This window comes from Tamandua tetradactyla, chromosome 8, assembly GCF_023851605.1.
Source record: "Tamandua tetradactyla isolate mTamTet1 chromosome 8, mTamTet1.pri, whole genome shotgun sequence".
Classification (NCBI taxonomy): Eukaryota; Metazoa; Chordata; class Mammalia; order Pilosa; family Myrmecophagidae; genus Tamandua; species Tamandua tetradactyla.
The window spans coordinates 90841961-90853826 of record NC_135334.1 but is presented as its reverse complement, the minus strand read 5'-3'; the positions used below and the strand labels follow the sequence as shown (position 1 = coordinate 90853826).

Sequence of the window (11866 nt, the reverse complement as noted above, 5' to 3'; positions counted from 1 at the left end):
AGTTAATTATATGTTCTATGTTTCATAACTGAGTGTCTTGATTTTTTTAAACATAATGGCAGCTTCACTTGCATTTCCTTATAAACTCGGGTGTATAACAAAGAGCAATCCATATAAGGAAGCAAAGCAACCCACTCCCCACCACCCTGCCCCTTACACCCCTCAAAAGCCTTAGAATGGTGTCAAATGTCCTATAAGTTTATATGGGGCTGACTGTACTCAAGAGATCCAAGAACCACAGCCCTGAGAAAGCCCTCTGGGAAGCATTTCCACTGTGGAAGAAGATGGTGAGACCTGGTCTAGGGGCTGTGAGGGTAAGCACCCAGGGTTGGTTAAGGTGGGCTTTAGAGATGAGAGGTCAGGAAGGTAGCACTTAAGCTAAATGTGCACAATTCCACAACACGTGGGCCTGTTCTAGAAACCATAGGTACTGATGATGCTCATGGATTCCCTCTCAGAAGAACAGGGGTCTGTACTGCACCTGGCCTGGGTGGAAGAGGTATCACTTGCATTAACCGTAGAACGGAAATATGAATGATTAGCATTTACTGAGCACTTACTCTAAGCACTTTACTTATTGAGCAATTACTCTAAGCACTTTACTAACCCATTTAGCCCTCTTTAGGACCCTATGAGTCGGGTAGGTACAATTTGCTATTGCCCCCAGTCTACAGATGAAGACAAATGAGTTTTACAGAGGCTGGTTAACTTCAGCAAAAGGTCAAGTAACGAGCACATAGAGTTTTTTGTTTATTTTTCAAAATATTCTCATCTGTTAAAGCAGTTGCCTCCCATAGAAAAGCATTGGAAGGCCCCACAAGGTAAATATAAAACAGAATTAGGGTGGACAATGGTGGCTCAGTGGCAGAATTCTCGCCTGCCATGCCGGAGACCCGGGTTTGATTCCCAGAGCCTGCCCATGCCAAAAAAAAAAAGAAAAAAAAAAGTCAGAATTAAAACTCTCGAGGGTCTTGTTTTTACAAAAGAAAAGGCAGGAGGCAGCCCCTCTGGTTGGGCCACATTGCATGTCCTCAACCACATCATCATAACATCTACAAGCATCTTGATGGATGAAGCAGGCGCAGTGTAGTGTGGGTGGGAGGAGAGGTTCAGAAGGCTCTGTTTTCCCCCTTACTCACTTTTTTATATCCCAAAGGAAATGGGAGGGAACCTGGTTACACCTAGAAATGAAGCTATGTGCTTCAAACTTGGAGACAGGGAGGAGAGGGGATAAGAGTCAGCAACCTGAGGAGACGGTGAAAACAAAAGTTGCACCGTCATTACAAAGGGACTGGACAAGGCAGGTAAATCTGGGTACAACGCAGCTAAATATCTACCAGGGGAATCACGAGGGAGTGGAAGGGCTAAAAGGAGAGATGGGGGAGGAGCAAAACCTGTATGGGTTTCAGAGTGACTGCCTTCTCTTTATATTGAGCATCCTTGACTTCAGGCACTTGCAGGAAGAAAGCTGTTAAGGGCCCAGAAGAAGCTGCTAAAGAATAAGAAAACTGTATGCCAGAAAACAGAAGAGAGAATGTGTTACCTTATTTTTACAATGACTCAGTATGTATTTCTCATTGAATTAATATTATTTACATATTTAATGTATTGCTATTTAATGAATGATTTAAATAGTACTCTATTCAAGCACAGGGCTTGGCACATAGTAAGAATTTAATAAGTATCTACTGAATAAATAATCTTATTGGGTAATATTGCTAAAAATATCTTACATTTGCACTGTTGGACACAATTTAGTTTAGTGGAAAGATGATAGAATTGATAGAACAACAGTGTTGTTTTAGTTTGCCAAAGTTGCCAAAATGTAACTTTATACCAGAAATAGACTGGGTTTTAACAATAGGGATTTATTAGCTTACAAATGTAGAGGTCTGAGGCTGTGAAAATGTCCAAATTAAGACATCAACAGGATGACACCTTCTTGCTGAAGAAAGGCTGCTGCCAATCTGGGACTCCTGTCATATGGCCAAATATATGGCAGTGTCTGCTGGTCCTTCTCTCCCAGGGTTCATCGCTTTCAGCCTCTGGCAGCTCCATCTGTGGCTTTCTTCCTAAGGTTTTGTGTGTGTCTCTCTTTTAGCGTCTGTGAATTTCTTCTCTTATAAAGGGCTCCAGTAAGAGAATTAAGAACTACCTGAGGCATGGCTCACCTGATATAACCCATTTCAAAGGTCCCACCCACAATAGGTCTAAAAGCATAGGGATAGATTAGCTTTAAGAACAAGATCTTTTCTGGGGTCCATAAAACCTCCAAGCACTTCATAAGTGTTCTAGTGTAGACTACAACCTTTTTTGTCCATGTGCTCCTGGACAAGTCATTTCACTGAGTCTCATTTTTTTTTTTCTCATATACTGAGTCTCATTTTTTGCAATAATAAATGGGAATGATAATAGCAGTAAACTTATTCTCAGGCATATTTCTAAGAGCAAATGAGATAATATACATGAAAGCATTTTAGAGACCATAAACTACCATCTCCATGTTAGGTTCTGTTAACCTAATTAACCTTCGTATTTACAATTACACTGTATTTTGAAAGTTAACATTTCACTTGATTTGTCCTTTGACCTAACATTCAGAATAGAGCTGCAGATCATAAGCCAGGATTGATTATGCACAAGCTGCTGTTTCTTGATCCATTTATTGGTGGAAATAACCCTGGTCAAATAGTCAGGAAACCCAGGTTTTAGTTGCTGGCTCTTCAATTCAATGACTGTGTGCCTCTAGACAAGTTAAAATTTCTGAATCTCAAGGTTCATCCCTAAAAAACAAAGGTGATCATGATAACAGACCTGACCACCTTACAGAGTTATCACATGTAAACTAGAACTATCAAAAATCCAGGCACACATTTAACTCCTCTGGTTCGGGCTGTACATGCTGTATGTGATCACTCTAGTGTGTAAGCCATAACACACCCAGGGTAAGCTCCAGACACTGGAAGAAGCAGGGCACATACAAACCAACACATGTTCTGAGCCCCTGCAAGTGCTTAAAATCCAGTTAGGAAAATGAAGGTGTATTTCATAGAAGAGAGAGGTATCAGGAGTAAAGCAAAATATCAGATAATCCCTGACACTACCAGAAAACAAAAGCATACTTAATCTAGTTTCAAAACACATCTGGGCTGGGCCATAGTGACTCAGCAGGCAGAGTTTTCGTCTGCCGTGCCCGAGATCCAGGTTCGCTTCCCGGTGCCTGCCCATGCAAAAAAAAAAAAAAAAGGCACATCTGATGTCAACCCATGAAGAACTAGTTTATTCTAGGCACATTTTCATCCACGTTGTTAGTAATTCTCCCAATGCTCCAAGGGATCAATGTTCTAGTCCTATTTACAGAGAAAAAACATCTTCAGAAAATATGTATGGTGTGCTAGAAGCTCACAGTCTCAGAGATGGTGGAGCCTGAAGAGTGTAGTCCGAGATTCCTAGCCTAGGAGTCAGGGGACCTGCAGGACCAGCCAGCTCTTCTTCTCTGAGTCTCAGTTTGTCCGTCTGTAACACTAGGTTGAGGAGTTCTTATCCATGGCTGTGGCAGCCCACGATTTTGAGAAATTGGCAGCCTTATTTCTATTCCGCTCATATGAGGAATTCTATGAATAATTTATGGCCAAAGCCTTTTCTTCTATCTCTATCCCTCTTTGAACTTATTTTTAGATATTTGTCCATTCTGTTACAGGTTGTATTGAGAGCTGACTTCATCAATCACACCTTACAATCCCAAGGAAAAAAGACACAGAATGTGGCACTGAGTTCTCTTCTCCAAGGAGACACTCCTTTTCCTTTACCTTCCAAGAAAAAAAAATGTTTTAATCACTAATCACAACTAATGGAAGATGCACTCTGCTATTCTTGGCTACAATGACACAGAGCAGACCCCAGGGAAGTCAATATTAGATCAATTTGTGGCTGGCGATTGGGGAAGGTGTAAAAAGCTCCCACCATGGGTCCATTGTAGAGCCCTGTGAGGGCTGCACTTGACTGGGAAACATTTAAATCTATTTTCTTCTGACCTCTGAGGACTCTTAAGTGAAGTGAAGAAAAGCCCTTTGCAACAGGTATGGTGTTTTGACATTTATTTCCCAGGGCACAGGGTCTTTCTGAGGAGCGAGCAAACATTTACAGTTAATGGAAGACATACTGGGCAATTGGTGTCATCAGAATCCCAGACTGAGTTCAGAGGCAGAGCTGGAAAATTCGAGGAGACACCGAGGGGCGGTACAAGACTGTACCCCATGGTCAGCCAGGGAAGAAAAATGAGAGGTGTCCACGACCTCAGCCAAAGAGATGAGGACTTGGCCTCTCATCACAGCTCACATTTAATAAGCATGTACTATGTTCTTGGCACCATGTGCCTCAGTCAGGCCTCACAATAACCCCATGTAGTAGACAGTATTACTATCCCCATTTTAAAGATAAGGAAACCAAGGCCTAGAGAATTGAAGTATCTTGCCAGTTTACATAGCCAGAGAATGGAATCAAATACAGTTCTGAGGGCGGGCCATACCAGAGGACCCGGGTTCGATTCCCGGTGCCTGACCATGTTAAAAAAAAAAATACGGTTCTGACATAATCTAAGTCATTATGCACATGGAGCAAGATTCATCTTTTCTCAGCTTTATTTCCTAGATCTAAGGATCAGGAGAAGCCCTGACGGAATGGCCTTCACAGTCTACCTGTGGGCTGAATGCTGGAATCCTATCCAGGACCCACTGGGCTGGGAACTTACCTCCTGCTAGCAGATGGAAATATTGATGTATGAAAAAGGATAGATTTGGGCGACCTGTTGTTCAGTGGCCCTAAACCTATGCCTGGCCAGCTGTTTCTCTCTTAATTGTTGTCTATAAATTAAGTCTCCAAGGATATCATCTAATTCTATTTCAAAGAGATTTAGCCTGTTCTCCTGAACATCTATGAACACTGGTGAGAGGACAATGTCAGAACCCAGTAAGAAAGGATGGGACAGTTGGTGTTTGATTTCTTAGGTTCCCAGAACTGAGAAAGGGAAGAGGACAGATTGGATCCAGGTGAAAACTGTGGGGATGGTTGCTTTTGTGGCTAGAAACAAAAAAAGGCAATATGTTGCAGTGGTTGAGTGTATGGCACCAAGAACTCAGTCAGATCTGAGTTCAAATCTCTGCTTTGCCCCTTAGTAACTTGTGACTATAGGCAAGTTATTAGCCTAGTTAAGCCTCAATCTATTCATCTCTTAAATGGGTGTCTATGATTAACACGTACCTCTTAGAGATTTGTGAAGTTTAAGGGATAATGCACCTTAGTGAAATTAAAAACTTTTATGTATAAAAGGACTTTATCATGAAAGTAAAACAACAACTTATATAATGGGAGAAAAGATTTGTTATCTTATAAGGGTTTAATATACAGAATATATTAAGAAATCCCACAAATCAATAATAACAAAAAAACAACCCAATTAAAAAATGGGTAAAAGATTTCAATACATATTTCTCAAAAAAAGGTATATAAATGGCCAAAAAGCACATAAAGAGATCAACATCTTTAGCCATTAGGGAACTCAAGACAAAACATGAGAAACCATTTGACACCCATCAGAATAGCTACTATTAAAAAAAGAACCTCCATAAGTGAGCAGAAAATAAGAGGAGGATGTGGAGAGATAGAAACACTCATTCCTTGCTGGTAGGATTGTAAAAATAGTATAGCTGGTATGGAAGACAGTTTGGTGGTTCCTAAGAAAGCTAAGTATAGAATTCCAATATGACCCAGGAATCCCACTTCTAGATTTATACCAAAAAGAATTGAAAGCAGGGACTCAAATAGATTTTCATATCAATGTTCATAGAGGCATTATTCACAATTGCCAAAAGATAGAAGCAAGTGAATTGTCCATTAATTGATGAATGGATAAACAAAATGTGGTTTATGCATATGTTTTAGTTTTACTTTCCTTGTTACTAAAGAAATACCAGGTTGGTTTAAGCAATGCAAATATATTGACTCACGTTCTTGTTTGTTTGTTTGTTTTTCCATCAGCTCTGCCCCCACTCTGATGGGGCAAATGCTCCTAGTACCTTTAGCTCTTATTCCCAGTTTATCTGAGCTTGGGGCCTATTTTCAGTAGTAAGAATTTGTTAATTAATTCTTCAATTGGAGCTTGGATGAGCTCAGCCCATGCTGCTAGCAAAGTCTCTTTCCTTTCCCCTCAGGGAACCAGGCTGCCTTGTGCATTGGAGAGGGGTGTAGGCCTCTGCAGTTTGGGGGACTTACAGTTCTGTGCAGGGTCACAGCTGGTCCAGCTTTTCCGGACTGGTGTATGCTATCTGTCTGGTCACTGATGTGGCCCCAGCAGTTGTTCTGTACGATTCCTGGCTATTTACTAGATGCTCTGGAGGATGAACTATATTCCACACTTCACTAAGCCACCATCTTGCCTTGATCTGGCTCATGGTTTTGAGGTTAAGAGAAGTACAAAATCTCATAATCAAGGTGATGCTTTTTCCCAGTAGACTGGTGTTATGGGACTGGCTGCAGATGATCCTTGGTCCTTGGCTCTCCTGTCACAGGTCAGTGCAACCTCTCCTGGCTTCTCTTTTCTCTTCTGGGTTCTGTGACTTTCAGTTTCTTGCTGTTCCCTCTGTGGCTTTCTCCCTTTTTGTGGCCTTCCTTATAAGCCCTTCAGTAATAGGATTAAGACCCATCGTGATTCAGCTGGCCCACACCTTAAATGAAGTAACCTCATTAAAGGTCCTGTATATAGATGTTCACACCCACAGGAATGGATTAAGTCTAAGAATATGTTTTTCTGGGCTATGTAGCTTCAAACATCACAACATACAATGGAATATTATTCAACCATAAAAGGAAAAAAGTTCTAATACATACAAGAACATAGATTAACCTTGAAGACATTACGTTGAGTGAGATAAGTCAGACACAAAAGGATAATATTGTAGCATCTCACTGATAAGAAATAATTATACTAAGCAAAATAATAGAGTCAGAAACTAGAAATTAGACCATAAGTTATCAGGGTCCAATGGAGGTTAGGGAATATGGAGCTAATACTGCAATTGTGCAGTTTCTATTTGGGAAAAATTATAATAAGGGATGGTGGTAATAGTAGCAAAACATTGTGGGTGTAATTGAATCATGTATTTGCATTAAATAATATATTTGGATGTGATTAAAGAGGACATTTAAGGCTGTATGTATGTTGAACCATCTTGGTTGTGGTGTATAATTCTTTTAATGTGTTGCTGGATTTGATTTGCTAGTATTTTGTTGAGAATTTTCACATCTATGTTCATTAGGGAGATTGGCCTGTAGTTTTCCTTTCTTATAGCATCTTTACCCAGTTTTGGTATTAAAATGATATTAGCTTCATAAAATTAGTTAGGTAAAGTTCCTTTGTCCTCAATTTTTTGGAAAAGTTTGAGTAGGATTGGTGTTAGTTCTTTTTGGAATGTTCAATAACATTCCCCTGTGAAGCCATCTGGCCCTGGGTTTTTCTTTGTAGAAAGATTTTTGATGATTGATTGAATCTCTTTACTTGTGATTGGTTTGTTGAGATCTTCTATTTCTTCCTTAGTCAGTGTAGCTTGTTTTTATGTCTCCAGGAATTTGTCCATTTCATCTAAGTTGTCTAGTTTGTTGGCATATAGTTGTTGACAGTATCCTCTTATGATTTCTTTTATTTCTTTAGGGTCTGTGATTACGCATGCCTTCTCATTTCTGATTTTGCTTATTTGCATCCTCTCTCTTTTTCTCTTCATCAGTCTTGCTAGTGGCCCATCAATTTTATTGATTTTCTCAAAGAACCAACTTTTGGTTTTATTGATTCTTTCTATTGTTCTTTTGTTCTCCCATTCATTTATCTCTGCTTTAATCCTTATAATTTCTCTTTTTCTATTTTCTTTGGGGCTAGTTTGCTGTTCTCTCTCAAGTTCCTCTAGGTGAGCAGTTAAGTCCTTGATTTTTGCTTTCTTTCTTTTTTTTTTAATATAGGCATTTAGGGCAGTAAATTTCCCTCTCAGTACAACCTTTGCTGCATCCCTTAAGTTCTGATAAGTTGTATTCTCATTTTCATTCATCTCCAGATAGCTACTGATTTCTCTAGCCATTTCTTCTTCAACCCACAGGTTGTTTAAGAGTGTGTTATTTAATCTCTCTATATACGTGAAAGTTCTAGTTCTTTGGTAGTTATTGATATCCAGCTTCATTCCATTGTGATCAGAAAAAGTGCTTTGAATAATTTCACCATTTTTAAATTCATAAAGACCTATTTTGTGCCCCAGCATATGATCTATCATAGGCTTCGTATTAGTCTGTTTGCACTAGCCAGACAGTCTCTGGTTCTCTGCTTCTCAGTTTTTCAGCTTTTGCAATGAGGGCCTCCCTATGTGGTTCAGAAGACCTTCCCACGTCACTCACACCTTGGAATCACTATCCCAGTTGCCCTCCCATCCCTTCTCTAGCTGCTCCTTGGAGCAGGGGTAGATTTGACCTATCCTATTCTGCCATCTTCCCAGAACAATCCAAGGCTGTATACATGTTACAGAATAAATTTAAAAGAAAAAAGTCATAGGATTGCACAATACAGTGAACCCTTATGTAAACCGTGGACTTAAGTTAATGGTACAATTATAAAAATGCTCTTTCATCAATTGTAACAAATGAACCACATGAATGCAAGATTTAACAATCGGGTGATATATGATAATTCTGTATTTCATGCATGAACACATGCATAATGAATGTATTACTTAAAACTTATTACTTCTCTAGTTAAAAATAAATAGACAATGCATACCTATCTTTATCATACAGTAAATATATAACAAACTTTAGACACCATTATCAACCTCCATAAGTGAGCAGACACAGTGGTTTTGGAGAAAGAGAAAGCAGTTGAATGTGTTGAGAGTATTGGCAGCAAAGGGATGGTAAACTTAGAAGATAAAGCTCAACTGGAGCTATTGGGTTAGGTTGGTGTCCTTGGAGCTATCCTGCAAGGAGGAGAGGCTGGGTGACCCTAACTATGTTTGCTTTATTTTCAACATGTACTTCCTAGCACTTGTGCAGGGAAGCCCTGAATAACAGGAAGACCCAGAGAAGAAAAGGGTAACACTGAGGTGAAGATAGGATGGAGGTGGGGTAGGTTAGATGTGAGTGGGATTTGTTGGGGAATGAACTAAGCCCTGACTTGGCTGATAGAACCTAACCCTAATACAGGCCTCTCTATGGTGGTAAGAGGCAGCAGAAGGGTTCATATGAATTGAATTGTCAATACAAACCTCAGAAGTCGAATCATTCCAATGGGTTGTAGAGTGCAGAGCAGGTACTACATCTGTTCTACCCTCCCCCAATTGCAGCAGCCTTAAGATGTGAGTAGACTCTACTCCCAGCCCTAGTGGTGGGACTTGATTAGTCTAAGCCAGGGATCAGTAAACCTTTCTGTGAAGAGCCAGGCATCAAATATTTTAGACTTCATAAGCTTACTCACAACTATTCAACTTTGCTGTTTTATCATAAAAGCAACCATAGGCAACAAGAAAAAAATAAAAGCCTGGCTGTGTTCTAATAAAACTTTATTTACAAAAACAGTCTGTTGGATAAATTTGGTCTATGGACATAATCTGCAGGTCTAAGCCAAGCAAGGCAACTCCACTGACCCTTTGACAGTGGTGCTTATGCCAAGTGGTGCATGATATACCAGTGACCACAGTGATTGGTTCTGGGGTGGTCTAATCAGAGCAAAGTTCAGGACTTTGGTTTGATGGTCATAGGGGACGACACGCTGTTTCTCCCTGCATGTAACCAAGACAGAAATCCTTGGGAATGCCAGGCTGAGAAAGAAGCCAATAAAAGGCGAGGAGAAAAGTACTGAGTATATCAGAAAAACTAACAGAAGTCCTGATCAAACCATTCCTGAAGCTTGTCCCACATTCTGACTTCACAATTATGAAAGTAAATAAATTCCATTTTAAAAACATTTTGAGTTATACTTCTAGTATTTCCAACCTAACTCAGCCTAACTGAGAGGTTGGGGATCATATCAACAAATGGAAAGAAAAGAACACTATACCCTTTCACAATTAAAACACATCAAAATAACAAAGCACTAAAAATGGAAGCGCTTTGGATGTAGTTCAGGTTAGGTAATAAAAGTGGAATGAGCCCCACCACATTCCTGCTTACCCCAACAGCATCTTCAGTATCATCTCAAATAAAGTTTTATTGGAACACAGCCAGGCTCTTTTTTCTTTTCTTATTTTCTATGGTTGCTTTCATAATAAAATGACAAAGTTGAGTAGTTGTGAGTAAATGTTGTATATTTACTATATGATAAAAATATGTGATCGAAATGCAGATTTTGAAAACCACAAGTTTAAATTATTGGAACTTTTGATATTACAGGAGCCACCTCAGAGAGAAGGAAATGTCAGTGAAATCACAGAGGTTTTGGAACGCACTTCTTCAGTGTATTCTGACTTGCTTTGTGAGTCCTTCTATTTTTTCATCTGGAAATAAGCTTCTTGGATGAAATGAGCACCAGAAAGATTCTCATCCCAACCACCTATCATCAGAGGAAGAGTACGTTTTTCCTGTTCTGAAAAATGAGATACTACATAGCTACATATTTTTTTATGACTATGAAAGTGATACAAATTTCCTGGAAAGATTGAGCTAGATATAAAGACAGGGAGATAATGTAGAAAATACAAATCACTCATGACACCTCCTTTGAAGATACACATTGTGAATCTTTTGGTGTGAATACCTCCAAGCTTATTTAGGCAAAACACTCAAGCATACACAAATATGAGAACTCCTACTCATTGTGCTGCATTACAACCTGTTGAATTACTTTAAAAGTACAATGATCATTTTTCCATACCAAAAAATAGTCTTCCGTATTATAATGTTTTAATGGCTGCAAAGAATTTCCATTGCATAGCTATACCAAAATTTATTCAACTAATCTCCTTCTGTTGGGAAATATGTTTATCTAATTTTCTGCTCTTTTAATAGTATGATGAAGATTCTTGTAGCTAAATCTCTACACATTTGCATTATTATATCCTTAGGACTTATGTTTAGAAACAGAATTACCAATTCAAAGGGCATAAACATTTTTTAAGTTGTTTGATGCATTTTACCAAATTATCCAGAAATTTTATGCACATTTAAACACCCTGTCCCTCCTCTGTATATGAAAGCTGGCTCACTCCCACTCTCTTCATCACCAGGGCATTGTTATGTTTTAAAATGTTAAATTAGAGGAAGCAAGAGCAATGGGGACCCTTGTAGGATGATTCTTTGGACTTTAGTAGCTTTTTGCTGGGGGAGGGGAGGGGAATAATCTCCTACATTTGATTTGTAATTGGACCCAGGAGCTATGTTAGGGTCTAACTATAGTGATATGCCTACAATAAAGGATGAAGAAAATTTGATTATCTTTCAAGGTCTAAAATTAGAAGGAAAAGAGCTGTATGATACAAGGAGGAAAGGATGCTTGATGGGCTATGGGAGGTCAGAGGGAGCTAGACATTAAAGGAAATTCCAAGATTCCTGGGTCCTCCAATTCCTGGATCCTGATCAGTGTCACAACTGTGGCATTAGAGCTCATTTTTATTCAACTGATAGAATTTCACAACCTGCAATACCAACTTTGAGTTTCATCATCTGTCCTGTGACTAGTCAGCATAACTTTAAGTACAGTCATACATCACTTCTAGATTTTAGTAGAAGTACGAGCCAAATTTAGGATTTGTCATATCATTCTCTTTCACTGAGATGTCCAGTGCCCTTAGAGGTGGCCAGTCCACTCCACTCCAATATCTTTAAGTGTTAAGGTAGTTTG

General features: G+C 39.3%; 1 long non-coding RNA gene across 1 annotated transcript; it reads left to right on the top strand.

Moving 5' to 3' along the window:
* Positions 1 to 1456: 1456 nt before the first annotated feature.
* Positions 1457 to 10891, top strand: LOC143643673 (uncharacterized). Its single transcript, XR_013156318.1, has 3 exons — positions 1457 to 1563; positions 3701 to 4079; positions 10420 to 10891. It is a non-coding gene; the product is annotated as an uncharacterized LOC143643673 (long non-coding RNA).
* Positions 10892 to 11866: the final 975 nt, after the last annotated feature.